The following is a 19,238-nucleotide window of genomic DNA, read 5'->3' as shown; positions in this document are numbered from 1 at the left end:
TATGTATATGAACAGTTCTAAAGCCCATGATTAACTGAAGTGTGAACATGAATGAAGTCAAGCAGTTCATTTCACACTCCAGCAAAAATCAGCTAAAGCAACACATATAACCTAGAGACTGAGTAATAAAAATAACTTAAGGGTCACATAAAAAGCATGCAGTTAAAGCCAGCATAAAAGCCAGTGTTAAAAAAACAAACGTCCATAGAAAAGTCTTTCAAAACTGGATGATGAAATAAATTAAATTACAATCACACAAACCTCACTGTATAAAATATCATTGCTTTGTACGTGCCCACATACACTAGTAAAGAAAAACAAAAGTTTCCATAGTACATTGGGAATCGAATAAAGCTTCTAAGATGCACATATGTGAATAAGTACATACAATTCATAGTATAAGTACAGTCACTGTCATAGTAACCAGACATGAATGTGTTAATGAAAAGGTGGTAGGGGGCGCTGGTGAGAATAGGAGAAGATAAATGACACTACTCAGTGCCAGTGGTAGGATATAAACAAAAAGGGGTTTTCTTCAACAAGTGAATAAACAATTAATTAAATAAGTTATTTTTAAAGTGAACAAACTATTATAGTGAATTGAGAAAAAAACAACAATATTACATATAGTTGACTGCAGCAAGTCCCAAGAAGTAACTAAATAAATAAAGTCCAAAAGAATGGTGATGACTCAATCACCGTGGATCCCCAATCAGGAAAGTGAGTGTGTCAACACAAACAATATAAAACCACTGTGTAATCGATATATTCAATCGGGAATCTTCTCATTCAATTTGTGCCTCAAAGTGCTCCACCATTTACAGCGATCGACACCCAAGCGTGTTTGGTAATGGTAATATGCTTACCAGAAGTAATGGACCTCTTTAATGAAAAAGAAGGTCGATCTCACTTTTGCAGGATAATGCCTGCATGCATATGGTGCATCCACAGACAGTCAGATAAAACTTCTTCCTCCAGGGATTTTAAAGATGGGACATGGAACAAAGAAACAACTTCATCGTGCAACCGGTTTATTTAAAGGAGGAAAAACAAGCATGGGCCAAGTGGCCACTTACATTAAAAAGTGCCCATCCTGGCACTGGGTGTGCAGGCTTATCGGTATCACGCTCAAACCTCCACCTCCGCGTCGGCGTGTGAAGACGCTCCGCCGTCAGCTGCTGGGGAAGCCGGATGGTTGGGGAATCAAAACAAACGTGACCAGGCTACGCCGCCGACGAACGTTTTGTAAGTATTACGTCTTCAGGGGGGCGACCTTAACCATGAATGTGTTAAAACTTAGTTGGTGACCATATATCTGAATAAAGTAGCTTAAGGTGGTTGTAAAGCCTAAACATTTTTTCCCTTAATGCATTTTCCTTGCATTAACGTAAAAACTTTTTAGATGTCAGCATCCCACCTCACCCTCCCCCCCTTTTACTTACCTGAGACCTCATTCGATCCAGCACCATGCACATCTGCAGCTCTTCCCTCCCCTCACTTCTAGGTCTTGCTGGCTTTGTTGGGGCATGGGACCTATTGGCTCCCAGTGCTGTCAATAAAAGCCAGTGACAAGGGAGCAAGTTTTACTCTCTGTGTCAATTCCATTGTACAAAGCAGGTGTAGCGCTCACCCCCGAAGGAGCCGCTGAATTATCGGGTCTTCTGTCTCACCTCTGTGACACACCACAAACAATGAATCCACAGCACACCAGCACACCTTGTGAAGTTTTATAACAGATTTAATGACTGTGGGATAGAGCAAAAGCCCTTAATGTCTCCCCACTCTAATATAATACAACTAATAACAGAATGAGATAATACGTTTAGATTGAATGCGATGAACAGTAATATATCTATATACTTGGCAGTATCGACCCCACCCTAAACTACTGGCCAGTAGTACTGTCCTAGGCTAGCCAACGTTGGGGCCCTGGATGTATGACAGTTGTAGGAAATACACTTGTTGCAATGGCCAAAGGCCGCTCACCACTTTCAGTGTCTCTTAGGAAAGGAGGATGGCTGTCTGCGGAAGCGAGTGTCCCTCTCTCCTCAGACCAACTTCTGTGAAATGGATGCAGTCTTTTAAAGCCTCCGGCAGGACATCTCAGATCGTCTAGGGGCCGTCTGGGGAATCTGGCAATAACCTCTGTCAGCTGTACTCACTCAGTTGGGCAGGCTGGATTACTCCGGTGGCTGGATCGGCCCTGCGACCAGGCCTCAGTTCGATCGCTCAAAACACAGTCTCTCTCTGTTTCAGTAGACGAACATCAGTCTCTCCAAGAACTATTGCATAGAGCCTGTGTCTCAGTGGCAAACACACAGCTCTGACACAAGCTGTCTTAAATCACTCTGTGATGCAGATCTGTGTTCTCTGGTCACTGTTCCAGACTCCCTCTCCTCACTACTTCCTCCTGACTCCCCTCTCTCCTGGAACTTCCTGTCTCACAGCCTCCTGGGAAATGCAGTTTTCCAAATCTGTGCTCTCTGGCTCCACCTGCTGCAATATATATATATATCTACATCCTCTTAAATGGCTGAAAATCACAACAGGGCTACATTCTCCCCCTACTTAAAGTCTTTGGGGTCCCCCCCAAAGGGTAAACTGTATTTGTAAGTTCTACAGACAATATATACAGTATGAAAGGCACATATAAAGTTTATACTAGACCATCTGAATACCTTTACTGCGCATAGATAGATGCAGTCTATGACAACGTCTAGCAAGTGGAGGGGGCAGAGGAACACTCCACCAAGGTGTGCTGATGGTCGGGATTGGACACAAGTCCTTTGATACCTCTGTGGTTAGGGTGGACACTTTGGGTGATCTGCATACAGTAGTGATAGCTTCCTCTGTGCTGTTCCCTGGTGAGTCATAAGTGAGTCTCTGAGGAGGTCGCACCAGTCGTTTGGACCTTGATTCTAAAAACCCGGATGGGCCTTCATCTGCTGAGTCCTCTTCTACTTGCTGTGTTAACTGTTCAGTATCCTTTTCAACTGGCTGAACAGGGGCATCTTCTAGCACTGAGGTTTCCGGCAAGAGACTTTCCACTTGAGAGGGTACAGAATTATCCTCGTTTGCTTGAGGCACAAATTCAGGGGCATCTGGTCTCAAATTGCTCAAATCCGGCTCAGGAGTCATAATAGTTGGATGAACATCCATAGGTTCAGATGGCCACATCCAACTCGGACACACATCTTCCTCATCGCTGTCGTCCTCACTTTCTCTTGTAGAAGGTGGCTGTTGGGACCGAGTAACAGGCGCTTGACAGGAAGTGGATGGAATGGGTGAAGGAGACTCATCTCTATCTGGTACCCGCACAGCTTCATTCAGAGGTAGGAGATGATTCCGATGCCAATTCTTCAGTGGCCCGGTCTTTCCCTCTGGTCGAATCTGGTACACTGGCAGGCCAGGCAATTGTTTACAGACGATATAGATCTGAGAGCTCCATCTATCAGCTAGTTTGTGCCTGGCCGAAGCACCCAAATTTCTCAATAGAACTCGATCACCTGGCTGTAAATCCTGTACCCGAACCCTCAAGTCATAGTTCCGTTTGTTTCTTTGTTCTCTACTCCCGGATGTCAAACGGGCCTTCTCAAATGCAGAAGCCAGGTTTCTCCTCAGTCTATCCACATAACCCTGGTGAGAGGCAATAGACGTCTGGTCAAGGGAGAGGCCAAAAGCTAAATCTACTGGTAATCGGGCTTCTCTTCCAAACATGAGGCGGTACGGTGAGTATCCTGTAACATCACTTTCTGTGCTATTGTAAGCATGCACAATGGTAGAGATATGCCGACTCCAGTGCTGTTTCTCCCTGATCGACAGTGTTCCCAACATATTGAGCAGAGTCCGATTGAATCTCTCCGGTTGTGCATCACCCTGGGGGTGATAGGGGGAGGTTCTTGACTTCTGAATCCCCAATAGATCCAAGAGCTGCCTGATGAGTCGACTTTCAAAGTCTCTGCCTTGATCAGAATGGATCCTCTGAGGTAGACCATAATGAACAAAGAACTTTTCTACTAGGACTTTGGCTACAGTAGGAGCACGTTGATCTTTGGTTGGAAAAGCTTGAGCATAACGGGTAAAGTGGTCTGTCACCACTAGGATATTTCCCTGTCCACTAGTGTCAGGCTCTAAGCACAGGAAGTCAATACACACCAGGTCCATAGGCCCTTGACTCTGTAGATGGCTCATTGGAGCAGTCCTAGAAGGTAAAGTTTTCCTCTGGATACATCTTAGACAGGAATGGCAGTAGCTTTCAACTTCGGTTCTCATGCAGGGCCAATAGAATCTGTCTCGGACCAGTTTAAAAGTTCTCTCTGCTCCTAAGTGACCATGGTCATCATGCAAAGCTTTCAGCACATTTTCTCTATGCTTCTCTGGGAGGAACAACTGCTGCTTTTCTTCTAAGTCATCCGAGGGGCCCCTTCGGTAGACCACCCCGTCTAGCAGTTTCAACCGTTCCCACTCTTTGTGGACCAGACGAGCCTCTTTTGGTGAATCAGTTAGTAGGAGCCCTCTTTGACCCGCTTTCATTGCTCTCAGAGTTAACCCGATCAAAGGATCTTCAGCCTGATCTACTCTCAGGTCCTTCTTCGTGAAAGTAGGCAGGCCCTCACTCCTCAGCTGTGTAGGGTTACAATACATTTTAGGGACACCGGCAGCCATGACTCCTATGGCCTCTGCTCCAATCATTCCTTTGGTTCGGCACTCCACCCCTTGGCATAGGGCTTGAACTCCATCTGGAGTCAAATGAGTCCACTCTGTTTCTGGGACCCCTGTGCTATAGGGTCTCCTGGATAAGGCATCCGCGTCTTGGTTATTGACCCCAGGGCAATATTTGAGGCTGAAGCGGAATCCTGACAGGGCAGCCAACCACCGGTGCCCAGTGGCATCCAGTTTGGCCGTAGTGAGAATGTAAGTGAGTGGGTTGTTGTCAGTTCTGACCACGAAATTGGCCCCGTACAGGTAGTCTTTTAGTTTGTCCACCACTGTCCACTTCAAGGCCAGGAACTCCAACTTGTGAGTGGGGTAATTCTTCTCAGAAGGGGTGAGACCCCGACTCACATATGCCACCGGTCTCAGGAGGCCATCATATTCCTGGTATAGTACTCCTCCTAGCCCTTCTCTGCTAGCATCCACATGTAGTTCATAAGGCTTGGCAGGATCAGCGTAGGCAAGGACAGGAGCCTGTGTTAGACTTCCTTTCAATTGGAGGAAAGCTCTTTCACATTGGTCGGTCCATTCCTCCTGGATTGATTCACGAGGCTTCCTAATTCCGTGGGCTGATGAACCCGGCTCAAAGGGCATTGATTCATCTTCTGCTCCTTCCATTCTTAGAAGCGTGTTCAGAGGCTGAGCTATCTTGGCAAACCCCTCTACGAACCTCCTATAGTATGAGCAGAATCCTAGGAAGGACCGGAGTTCAGTAATATTACGAGGTCTCGGCCATGAAGCCACAGCTTCCAACTTCTTAGGGTCAGTTGATATGCCTTCTGCTGAAACAACATGTCCCAGGTACGTGACTGAAGGCAGACAGAACTGACACTTCTCTAAGGAAAGTTTCAATCCTTCTTCATGCAGCCGCTTCAAGACCTTTTCCAACCGCTGCTCATGTTCTTCCAGTGTTCTTCCGAAGACTATTAGGTCATCCAGATACACTAGTACCTCGATCAGGTGCATGTCTCCCACCGTCTTTTCCATTAGTCGTTGGAAAGTTGCTGGGGCTCCTGTGAGGCCTTGGGGCATTCTATTAAACTCAAAGAATCCCAGTGGACAGATGAAAGCAGTCTTCTCTTTATCTTCAGGATGCATGGGTATCTGGTGATATCCACTTTGCAGGTCAAGTACACTAAACCACTTTGCTCCGGACAGACACTGTAAGGCATCTTCTATTCGAGGAGTAGTGTATTGGTCGGGAATGGTTCTTTGGTTGAGTGTGCGGTAGTCTATGCACAAACGGATGGAACCGTTTTTCTTGCGAACTACCACGATGGGTGAGGCATAAGGACTCCTGGATTCTTGGATTATCCTGGTCCTTTTCAATTCAGCCAGCTGTTCCCTTAGGTCATCTAGATCTCCCAATGGGACTCGCCGTGACCTTTCTCGAAAGGGCTTGTCATCTTGGAGGCGAACGCGGTGCTGAGTGCTCCTAGCACACCCCACATCAAACTCATCCTTGGAGAATAAATCTTGCCACTTGAGGAGCTGAGACTGAATTCGCTTCTTCCACTCAGGCGAGACAGGGGCATCTTTAGGATAGAATCGTTCAGCTGGGATCTCTCTGTCTACTCCATCTATCAATTCAGTGGGTGAGAGGGGTGTGGCAGTGGCCACTTGTCCAATCGGCATCCGTGCCTTCAAGGTCACTGGGGAGTCTGACACATTGCATACACTTACAGAGACTCTCCCACGGGCCCGCTGTAGAGCTCTGGTGGATATTATCTCAGGCACCAATCCCACTCCAGATCTCTTCATATTTCTGGGATCAGTTTCCAGGACCACATAGGGGCCTGGTTGTGACCAATTCAACTTGACTGAGGCCCGGAAACTAGTCATTTCTCCTGGCTGTAAGACCTTCTCTGCTCTTTCTAATCTCCAAAGCCGTCCCACTTCTGCAGGGGCCCTCTGTTCTTGAATAATCCGCTGGTAGATTGGCCGCAACATCGGGTGCATCTCCTCTGAAGTAGAACTCTCTTCCGTCACTAATGGAGTTATAAGGCGTCTCACCAAGTCAGTATTTGTTCCCACAATCATAGAACTTCGATTAGCTCCTGGTGGGCGAGGACATACAATGGCTAAGGCGTCACAGACCCCTGGTTGTCCAACAGTTGCCGAACTGAACTCCAGCTTCACTTGTAGACATCCATCATATGGAAGCTTCTGAGTCCCGATACCCCAGATTTCGAGATCCTCTAACTCCATCAGGGGTAGATGCTTCAAATGCTTCTGGTAGAAGTCCCGGTAAATCAGTGTTACTTGAGCACCTGAATCGAGGAGAGCCTTTGTGTAAACCCCTTCTACTTGAACTGGGATAATGGGTGAAGGGCCTATCAACTGGTCAGGGAACTTCTTCGGAGTAGTAGAAGGCATAGACCCAGTCGGCTGCACTCTAGCCCTCTTCCTCGCTTGTGGTGGTTGTTTTCTTCCCCCTTTCGGGTGTTTAGGTTGTGGGTGTGCCTTGCCTCCCTCTGACACAGGACCAGACGCCAGGGGAGGGGATCTTTTTGTCGTAGCAGGTGAGGCTCTGGGTAAAGACTTGGGCCTCTTATTGGTATCCTGGGAATCAGAGCAGTCTTCAGTAGTTGGGCACCCAGTTTGCTCCCTCACTGGGGCCCTCTGTAGTTTCCCGCCGGTCGATAACTTCCTCTTGAATTCGATGGGCTCGGACAGGTATTTCGGTAATGACCCACTCCTCCGCAATTATAGCAGATGTTTGACGGTTTCTTGATAGGCACCACCTGAGTAGTAGATTCAGGAACTGGTTCTGAAGTGACTTTTTCAAGGGGCGACTTGACACCTGCAGACAATAGGGTTAGCATTTGCATCAGCTGGGAAACTTGAGCCTTTAATTGCTCCACTTCTGAATTCCCATTTGACACATTGAGCGTTCGAACCTCAGCAGGAAATGAAAATCCTGAGCCCTTCTTTTTCTCCTCTAGGATAGCCTCTTCCTCCCTTACCATCTTAATGAGATCAGAGTATCGCAAAGAGGTACCCCCTTGTAAGGTCTTCAACTGGATCCAGATAGGATCGGAACTCAGAGCGCCTCTCAGGATCTGTTTCATTCTAACTTGATCCATATCCCTGGCTTCTATTCCTTTCTTTAGTACAATCTGGTATAGCATTTTGTTTAGTCGTCGAATATACTCGGAAAGCTGCTCATTTTCCCGTTGAAACATGTGTTCAAATAGGAAGATTAGATCTGTAGCTTTCTCTGTGCGCCCAAACTCATCTTGTAGCATGCGAAGATAGTCATATGCTGTACAAGACTCCTGACTGAATTTCAAATTTCGGATGGCTTCTGCTGCAACGCCTTTCAGACTTTCAGTAATGCGTTGTTTCTTTTGAGCCTCTGGAACATCCCATTCTTCCAGTGCTTGCATAGCCTGTTCCATCCAGGTTTCATACTCTTCTTCTCCCGGAGGTACAGGCTGCACTCCAGAAAAAATTCTCAACTTCCTGTAGCCATAGTTCACAGATGGCGAGGACATTTTTCTAACGCTCTCTACCAGTTTTCCTATGTCCATGAAGAAGGAAGCTGGGGGGTAGTTAGTGGTTGGTACAGAAGTGGTAGTTACTTCCACTGTGTCTGACATGGTCTGGCTTGGTCCCTCCAGACAACTTGCTGAGGTGAGTAGAGGGAATAACCGTGCTTTAACTTGTCCGGCTAGCTGGATGCTATCACCCTGGAAGCAGGTTGGGACTCCTTTCTTCCATTCTAGTAGGGCATAGGTATGGGAGACTTTTTGATCTATTTTCGTGTCTATTACAAACACTTTCTGGTCAGGTGCTAGTGTAGTTACTGCTTGACGGATCTGTTCCTCTGTCCATTTGTCAGCAGGAATGTCCATTACTATACTCAGCCCTAATTGGCAATTTTGTTCTTTGCACCACTCTGCTGCGGTGTTTGGATCCATTGCTGGCTCGTTTGTGCGGTTATCACTTTGCGAGAGGTATCAGAAGAAATCCCGGACGAGCACCCCACGTGTAGCGCTCACCCCCGAAGGAGCCGCTGAATTATCGGGTCTTCTGTCTCACCTCTGTGACACACCACAAACAATGAATCCACAGCACACCAGCACACCTTGTGAAGTTTTATAACAGATTTAATGACTGTGGGATAGAGCAAAAGCCCTTAATGTCTCCCCACTCTAATATAATACAACTAATAACAGAATGAGATAATACGTTTAGATTGAATGCGATGAACAGTAATATATCTATATACTTGGCAGTATCGACCCCACCCTAAACTACTGGCCAGTAGTACTGTCCTAGGCTAGCCAACGTTGGGGCCCTGGATGTATGACAGTTGTAGGAAATACACTTGTTGCAATGGCCAAAGGCCGCTCACCACTTTCAGTGTCTCTTAGGAAAGGAGGATGGCTGTCTGCGGAAGCGAGTGTCCCTCTCTCCTCAGACCGACTTCTGTGAAATGGATGCAGTCTTTTAAAGCCTCCGGCAGGACATCTCAGATCGTCTAGGGGCCGTCTGGGGAATCTGGCAATAACCTCTGTCAGCTGTACTCACTCAGTTGGGCAGGCTGGATTACTCCGGTGGCTGGATCGGCCCTGCGACCAGGCCTCAGTTCGATCGCTCAAAACACAGTCTCTCTCTGTTTCAGTAGACGAACATCAGTCTCTCCAAGAACTATTGCATAGAGCCTGTGTCTCAGTGGCAAACACACAGCTCTGACACAAGCTGTCTTAAATCACTCTGTGATGCAGATCTGTGTTCTCTGGTCACTGTTCCAGACTCCCTCTCCTCACTACTTCCTCCTGACTCCCCTCTCTCCTGGAACTTCCTGTCTCACAGCCTCCTGGGAAATGCAGTTTTCCAAATCTGTGCTCTCTGGCTCCACCTGCTGCAATATATATATATATCTACATCCTCTTAAATGGCTGAAAATCACAACAGGGCTACACAGGTAAGTATAAACATGTCTGTTATTTTTTTTTATTTACCTTTAAAATCAATTTAAAGTGATAGTAAAGGCTTGTTGTTTAAAAAAAAAAACATCTTATAATTACCTGCTCTGTGTAATGGTTTTGCACAGAGCATCCTGGATCCTCCTCTTCTCGGGTCACCTGGCAGCGGTCCAGGTCCCTCTCTCCTGCCGAGTGTCCCCAGAGCAAGCGGCTTGCTGTGGAGGCACATGAGAAGGCGGGCTCCCGAGTCGCTACTCTGCATGTCCATTCACACACAGAGCCATGGCTTGCCTGCCCCCTCTCTCTCCTCATTAGCTCCCAGGCTGTGATTGACAGCAGCGGGAGCCAATGGAACAAAAAAAAAGACTCCATGCCCCCCATCCACACACTTAATCACTTCTGCTGTACTATTTGTTATGTGTTACTCTTGCGCTACTACTCTGTGTGTGGGGTAAAAAATGTATAGTAAGCCTGATGCCTTCACTTAAATAGCTTATCCTTGACTATTCATAAATACTTTTGCTGTGCTATTGTGTTCTGACAACAAGGAGCCTTCCCCGCTGACTAAAGCACACAGATCAGCGTTGCCAGCTATAGCCACTGGCACTGATCATTCTGGAAAACCTGACTGTGTGGATATACAGAAGTCATCCTGTAGTTCAACTTCTATACAACCAGCTTGCCCATACATAAATTGAAATTCAGATGGTCACTGCCAAACCAGCGGAATTTTGATCCATGTATGGCCACCTTTAGGCTACCAGACTGGTCATACTAAAGCCTTGTACACATGGGCAGAATGTCGGCTGTCATGGGTCGGTTTAATAGAAACCAGCTGACATTAGACCAGTCCAACAGCTGCCAGACATTCAGCCGGCTTCTGTCGAAGGCTGCTGACCGAAAAAGATCTGCTGACTGGCTCTTGTTCAGCGCTCTTAGCCCGCTGACTGGAGTGTTCTAGTGGGAGGGGGGTGGCGGGGCGCCTCCCTGTCAAAACACAATAGCTCAGCAAGGGAGCTTGATGTACTAACATCAGCGTGTTAGTACAGCGGCTCAGACCTGAGTTGTCAGGTTTTATTTTTTTGGGGTTGAACGAAAAAAAACTAGTAGTGTGTACAAGGCTTAAGACTCTAACAGATTCCTCAATCCCTCCACTGGCTATTGTATTATAAACCCTTGGTCATAATTCAATGAAGGGGGGGGGGTTCCCCTCATTTGTGTGAAAGGAGTAATCTGTAAAAAAAAAAATCAGCCCACTGGCAAATTAGTTTAGGATGAAACCACCATTCTCCCATTTCTCATTGGACAGGTTAGGGGTTAGTACTCAACTTTGAATTCAAATAGTATAAATCTGAGTTCTGAGTGAGTGAGTGAGAAACTTGTATAGCGCAAACAAATGCGAACTTAATCGCCTCAAGGCGCTGGCATCCAGAGTTGTACAGGTCTTTAGAAGAGGTGGGTCTTCAGTTTTTTCCTAAAAACCCGATGGTTTTCTTCCAAGCGGATGGTCGTGGGTAGAGCATTCCAGAGCCGTGGTCCTTGGACCGAAAATCTACGTTCTCCCTTAGATTTGTAGCGAGATTTGGGGATTTGGAGAAGGTTTTGGTTCTGCAAATTCTCCATTGTTCCTAGTGGGAGTTCACATACTAACTGGGATATGATCTAGATGTTTTCTTCTAGAGCCTTGAGCAGAAAAAAATACTTTGTCAATCGTACTGTAATTTGTATTACTTTTCTTTTCAGTAGCTATGTTGCCTATTTGTCCATCTTTTGTAACTTTTTTTCCATATGCTTTGCCTACCTTTAGCTATATTAAATATAGCATTAATAGTCTGGATTTCTATTGTTCTAAAATAGCCACGAATCCAAAGAGAGAAAAAGACCTGTGACATTGTGACAGGAAAGATCATTAAGTATATTTTTTGTCATATGTGTGACAGTACTAGGCCCTGTCACTTTGTGAGGATAAGCAGGAGACTCACAGGAGACGTGCAAGCTCTGTATGTGTCCAGGTCCATAATCATTATAAGGCATGAGCTGGCCATAGCTCTGGGCCCTTTTGTGGATATATGTGTGTGCTCCAGCCGGGAGAGGTAATCCACCTGGAAAACAAGACTCCATGGTGGAGAGACTCCTTAACTTTAGGACTAGGAGTTGGGACAGCTAAGTGAGTCTGCAGGACTGAGAGAGCTCAGGCAACTAGCAAGTCCAGGGGAATTGAGGGGGTCTGCTCGGTTTTCTCAGCGGTGAAAAATCTGCAGAGAAAACCGAGGGGAAAGCCGAGAATTTAGCAGGAAAACTGCCATGGAGCTTTGGCCGGGAATCCCGGCCATGTGTATGCTCCATCAGCACTGCCTCGCAGTGTTTCCAATAGGAAAGTAGTAGATCTGGCGGAAAAACAATGCTGGGAATCCCGACGGGGAAAATAGAGAGCAGGTTCTCTATTTTCCCGATGGGATTCCCGGATGTTTTCGTGTTGGTAAAACTGCAAGGAAGCATACACGCGTCCGGTTTTCCCGGGCCAAAAGCTCTCTTGGCAGTTTTCCTGTCAGGGAAACCGGTCGTGTGTACGGGGCTTGAGTCTTGGAAGAATGGAAGAGCAAGGGGTGTCAGGAGAACTCCAATTTAGAAGCCAGGAGTGGTAGTTGGGTGCTGCAAAAGTTGAGTGAGACTGATGAGCCTGTGGTGTAAGTAACCAGTGCCAAGAGCAGCAGTGCGGCTGACAAAATAACTTTTCTGTTATCTGGTTAGAGAAAATCCCCTGGATGGGCTACTTTGAACTTTATTTTTTTTTTTTTTTTTTTTTATAAATGTGGCCTGCCAAGACCTTAACCAGAGTAGGACTGATGCAAACTCATTAAAAACACTCACCACCACTAAGTTAAACGACCCCCATATCACCTAGGTAAGAGATTAACCACTTGTCAACCAATGTACATTCTCCCCTGGTATTCAAGGTAAAGTAATCAGCTTTTAAGTAAAAGTAATCCAACTTAGCTCATCACCTCTGAAATTGTTGCTGCCTGAGTTGGATTGGAACTAGTCCAACTACTCTTTTTCTCCATTTTTTTCTCTGATTTTAAATGTTATGACACCCAGGACTATGAAAATCTTAACTGTGCTGCTTGAATAGCTTGTAGCAGAGATCTCTGTCCTGAGGTACAGGAACCTGAGAGCACCAATGAAGACCATGTGAGTAATGTTACTGGGAACTTGAGTTTTTGGAGCTTGCTAGGTCTAGCCCATTAGCAGATAGTAAGGGGGCTGAATATTTTTAGCTAGTGCCTGATCAGCTAAGATATAGTTTCTGTTTATTTTGCTAACTGTAACTTGTTATAATAAGGCAACATTTACATGGGGGCATACACCTGTAGTCCATGAATAGAAGCGGCTGGAGCCATGAGGAGTTGTGTGCAGGCAGCCCATTCATGTCTATGGGAATGCAGCGGCTACACGAATCCCTGGTTAAAAAATGCTGCATTTGATTAAGCATCCATAACAATGATATATCATTGCTTATTGGCTAATTTATAACATGTTTGTGATGTTTCCACAACCAACAGTACTCTTTTCCAGCAGAGACTGCTTCCCCACACTGGAAACTTGTGGTCTCCCATAATAGGAGATCATAGGGAGTTGGTAAGTGACAGTGAATCTAGTGGTGGAGGTCATCTTCTCTTTTCACATCACGTTTCTTTGGGTATATTATTTGTCATTGCCACACTGATGTCGCTACATTGGATGAACTTTATTTGTTGTCATTTTTTACTAATTTTATTTTAAACCGTTTAGATGATTAACGCAACTTATTATTTGGGAAAGTGTTTGTTACTTTTTTGCCCATATATAGTTTTTCATTTATTTTTGACAGAGCAGTAATTACTTTTTGCTTTAAAAGACACCACAGTTGCCATTCATATTATTATACAGGCCTTTGTATGGTGCCTGCAGTGTTTTGTTTGTCACAATTTGTCCTTAACTCCACCATTGTATGGAGTACTGCGGAATATAACAGAGACTGGATAGGAATATACTCCCTCTGACAGAAATATACTCCTTTTCTCTATCATCACAAAGAAGGCCTCGTACACACAACCGTTTTCCTTGGCAAAAAAATATCTCCCAGCAAGATGTCGTGTGTACATTTTCGTCGAGGAAACTGTGGAGAACCTCGATGAGCCAAAAAGAGAGCAAGTTCTCTATTTTCTCGATGGGAGTCTGATTTGGCTCATCAAGTTTCTGGTCGGGCTGGTTTTCAACAAGAAACTTGGACGTCTGTAGGTATAGGAGTTCTCCAATGGAGAGGTATAGGAGAGGGAGTGAGACATAGTAAGACCTTGGGACTCAAGACTATAGTAAGACACGGGAAATGTTGGAAGTGGAGTGAGGCATGAACATAAAATTGAGTGGACAACAAGATTGGATTGTGTAGAAGAGGAGAAATAGGCGGCAAAATTGTAGAGGAGGGGAAGAATAAAGGAAGCAGGACCAGATTGTGAAGGAAAAACACATTTTTTGTTGAGAAGTGATACTGAAATATGGAGGGGGCTATCCAAGGCAATGGCAGACAATATTTAGTGAGAGCAGGTTATAAGAAGGAGTAGAAAAATTGGATTAGGAAAGATCGGGTGAAATGAAGCAGCAAAACCGAATTGTGAAAGAGGGTACATTAGATTGGGTTTCAACATATAAAATTCCCCAATACCGCCACAACTTCGGATCCAACTCAAAAAGCCACCATAGAGGAAAAGGTACATAGGCCATATATATTGTGAATACTGTTAGTACAGATTTATTGTTAAAAACACCACAAGGTACTCACATGATCAAGGACAATAAAAAACATTAAAACAGCATGGAGCATCCTTGACAACCAGCATTGGCGGGTTGATAGCATCACATGTTCATGGCCCCACTCTTAGGGTTGATTCACTTAAGGCATTAAGAAGCTTCCCACAACAAATTGCGTTCAACTACCAAATCACATAAAACACAAATTTCCTTTGCTTATTTGATCTGCACATGATAACGTATTCAAAAGAGCAGGAATTGGCATTGCACATAATTGAATAATTGAAGAAAATATTCACACAATTTATTTAGAAAATCAGCCCACATGCCATCAATAGTCGAAGAATCAAACAGCACTGGCAATAGAAACTCCAGTAATTACGATGCTATTTTTCAATTATTCTTTGATTTGTACCTTCTTTAATAGAAAGATGAACATTTTAAAGTCACAAATTGTACATGGGTTGTAAATCTCTTAATATTATCTTAAAAACTATTTTCTCCAGACAAAAGTAAAAATTGTTTGAGAAACAATGTACAAATTGCCCTTCAAATTGATATGTTCCTTGTATATATCTATATCTGCTATCCTCCAGTTTCTCTCCAACTAAAAGTAGGTCAACTTTTATCCTGGCTTCAGAAAGTAAAGATTAAAAAAAAGCGTTCATGTAAAAATGCTTCTCAGTTTACTCACGTTATGTGCCGTGTGACCCAGTTTGTGAGTGTCGAGTTGAACTACATTCAGCTCTGTATCAATGTGTAGAGTTTATTACATTTTGTTAAAAAGAGATTGGAATTGGCCTACATGGCTGAAACAGAATGCTAATTGACTCAATCTTTAATTCTGCTCATTCTTGTTGTGCCCTTACAGTTCTACTGAGAACTACTGTATATGTTTTGAACTTTCAGTAGAAAAAATAACACCTTTAATGCAGATTTATTTCAAAATTAAGGGCCAGATTCACGTAGGTGAGCGGCGGCGTAACGTATCGTAGATATGTTACACCGCCGCAAGTTTTCATCCCAAGTGCCTGATTCACAGAGCACTTGCGATGAAAACTACGCCGGCGGCCTCCGGCGCAAGGTGGGCCAATTCAAATGGGCGTGTGCCATTTAAATTAGGTGCGCTCCCGCGCCGGACCTACTGTGCATGCTCAGTTGCGCAATTCCCGTTGTGCTTTGCGCGCCGTGATGTCATTTTTTTCGAACGGCGACGCGCGTAGCGTAATTCCGTATTCCCGGACGGCTTACGCAAACGACGTTAATTTTTTAATTTCGACGCGGGAACGACGGCCATACTTTAGACATACGTTTGCTGACTAAAGTTAGGGCACCCAAAATGACGACTAACTTTGCGACAGGAAACTAGACTATCGGCGACGTAGCGAACGCGAAAATCCGTCGTGGATCGCCGTAACTCCTAATTTGCATACCCGATGCTGGTTTACGAAGCAAACTCCCCCCAGCGGCGGCCGCGGTACTGCATCCTAAGATCCGACAGTGTAAAACAATTACACCTGTCGGATCTTATGGATATCTATGCGTAACTGATTCTATGAATCAGTCGCATAGATAGAAACAGAGATACGACGGCTTATCAGGAGATACACCGTCGTATTGTGAATCTGTCTTATTGTGAAGCCTTTTGTGAATCTGGCCCTAACTTTTTAAATTAGCATGACAGATTTAAGCATAATCTATACAAATACTGTACAATTAACAATCCTATCAAACCAAGCAGAACTGTTGCTCTAGAAAAAGACTATTCTGTTACATATATCAAAATGATAAAGGCCCAGTATAAATTTAATTTCTAATTGATCCATTAACACATGTTTCCATGAGGAAAAGATGTATTGGTAAGAATGTAATGCTCGGGAACACTAATACTGTAAATTGCTATGTTTAATCTTAATTTATTGCAACTAATTGGGCTCCCATTTATCAATTGTACAGACAAATTATATTATGCAGAACTTATAAAGTTTTAACAGTTTGCATAGTGCTTTACAAACTGAAGGGAGACAGTATAGTTACAATTCAATTCCATACAAAAGGAATCAAAAGGGAAAAGGTCTGATGTCACCAAACCACCTCCATCCCAATATATGCAACAAAATACAGGAAATTGCTCTGGGACTTTAAATGAGGGGAATTCGGTTAGACAACAATTGACAGTGTAAATACAATTTAAAAATGTATTAAAATTGTCATGCAAATATAAACATGAATCATAGCCAAGCCATGAAAGGATACAGAATTATTAGACAGTGGTGAGGTTAAAGTCCAGGTTGAGCTCAATACAAGATGGCGACGGGCATCACAAGTACAAAAGCAACAGGCAGAAGGCAAAGTCAAGGCCTGTATCAGGAGATCAGATTATTGCAAAGTCAGGAGGCAAGCTGGGTCAAACACAAAATAGCAGAATGCATGTCAGCACACAAGTCACAGGAGCTAACAACCACACAGCAATCTCTCCTTAGCAGCCTCAGTGTGCTGTGATCTCTACAGGGGGATTGGTGCCAACTCCAGTGTTAGATGTGCATGCTCATTCATGCTAATGCACATCAGTGTCAGTGACTGGGTAGGTTGTGACAAATTATAAACATAACGCAGTACATGGCTTATAAGTGTGTTACGTCATTGTGACAGTTGCCCTTTTTTTTTTTGTAAAACTTTTTTATTGAGTTCAGTCACAGCTTACAATTAAGCAAAACTTGTTAGTAACAGTGACGGACATTTTTCCTATTACAACCAGTGGCGTCACTAGGGTTGGTGTCACCTGGTGCGGTAAAATATGGTGTCACCCCCCCCCCCCCCAATAACATTTTTCAAATATTTTTTACCCTACTGTTTGCTCTTTGTTCTCCTTTCTTCCCCTTTTCTCTCTCTCCCTATCCATCTTTCTTGTGCGTTCTATCCCTTCTTCTTTCTCTCCATTTTTCTTTGTCCCCTCCTCCACCTCTCTTTCTCCAGAACCGGAATTCACATCTCAGGAGCCTATAGGCCAGGGGCGTACCCAGAGCATTTGGCACCCGGGGTGGATCCAATATCTGGCACCCCCCACACGTTAAAATGTAAAAACACCACACTGTGCCCCCTGCATACCTCTGCATCCTTCAATATCTTTTTGTTACTACTGTGTACCCCTCTCCACAACTGCACCTCTGGACCCCTTTACATTACACAGCCCCCTGCATCACTGGATCCCTTTACATTTCACAGCACCCTGCATCACTGGACCCCTTTACATCTCATAGCACCCTGCATCTCTGGACCATTTTACATTACACAGCACCCTGCATCACTGCACCCCTTTTACATTACACAGCCGCCTGCACCTCTGCACCCCTTTACATCACATAGCCCCCTGCACCTCTGGACCCTTTTACACTACACAGCCCTCTGCACCCCTTTACATTACACAGCACCCTGCACCTCTGGACCCTTTTACATTACACAGCCACCTGCACCTCTGGACCCCTTTACATTACACAGCACCCTGCATCACTGCACCCCTTTTACATTACACAGCCGCCTGCACCTCTGCACCCCTTTACATCACATAGCCCCCTGCACCTCTGGACCCTTTTACACTACACAGCCCTCTGCACCCCTTTACATTACACAGCACCCTGCACCTCTGGACCCCTTTACTTACACAGTCACCTGCACCTCTGGACCCCTTTACATTACACAGCACCCTGCATCACTGCACCCCTTTTACATTACACAGCCGCCTGCACCTCTGCACCCCTTTACATCACATAGCCCCCTGCACCTCTGGACCCTTTTACACTACACAGCCCTCTGCACCCCTTTACATTACACAGCACCCTGCACCTCTGGACCCCTTTACATTACACAGCACCCTGCATCACTGGACCCCTTTACATTACACAGCACCCTGCATCACTGGCCCCCTTTACATCTCATAGCCCCCTGCACCTCTGGACCCTTTTACATTACACAGCACCCTGCATCACTGCACCCCTTTTACATTACACAGCCACCTGCACCTCTGGACCCCTGCATGTTACACAGACCCCCTTCAGTGCAGACACCCCCTCAGTGCAGACACCCCCCCTTTGTGCAACCCCCCCTCTGTGCAAATCCCCCCCCCTCAGTGCAAACCCCCTCGGTGAAACCCCCCCAGTGCAAACACCCCCAGTGCAAACCCCCCCTTAGTACAACCCCCCAGTGCAAACCCCCCTTAGTGAAAACCCCCTCAGTGCAAACACCCCCTTAGTACAACCCCCCCTCAGTGCAAACACCCCCCCCCCTTCAGTGAAATCCCCCCAGGTGCAAACACCCCCCCTTCCCATTCAGTACCTCAGATCATCGCAGGCAGCGCCACAGCACATGGACAGAAGGTCCCCTTGGCCCCTCCCCCTCTGTACACACAAACAGAGAGGAGGGGGCTGTGCCTGTGTGCCAACTGCCGAGCACCGCTAACAGCCCATGGCTGTGAAAGGAGGGGATGGATGGTGCTGCGGTGTCACCCCTCAACCCCCCTCCTCTTGTACCGCGGCGCTCGGCGCTCCGATTCCACGGCGCTCATCGCTGCTCTCTTTTTTTTTTTTTTTTTTTAATCGGGATGGTGTCACCCCTCTAGTGGGTGTCACCCGGTGCAGCCCGCACCCCCCGCACCCCCCTAGCAACGCCTGATTACAACAAAACAACAAAAAAAACATGAAGAAATATCTGAAGGTAGCTAAAGAAAGTAAAGCATAAGAAGGTTATTCTTGAGAGTAGGGTGGATGGCTCGCCTACCCACCACAGTTATCTAAGCACAGTACA

This window comes from Rana temporaria, chromosome 2 (genome assembly GCF_905171775.1).
Source record: "Rana temporaria chromosome 2, aRanTem1.1, whole genome shotgun sequence".
Taxonomy (NCBI): Eukaryota; Metazoa; Chordata; class Amphibia; order Anura; family Ranidae; genus Rana; species Rana temporaria.
Note: the sequence above shows the minus strand (reverse complement) of the source record.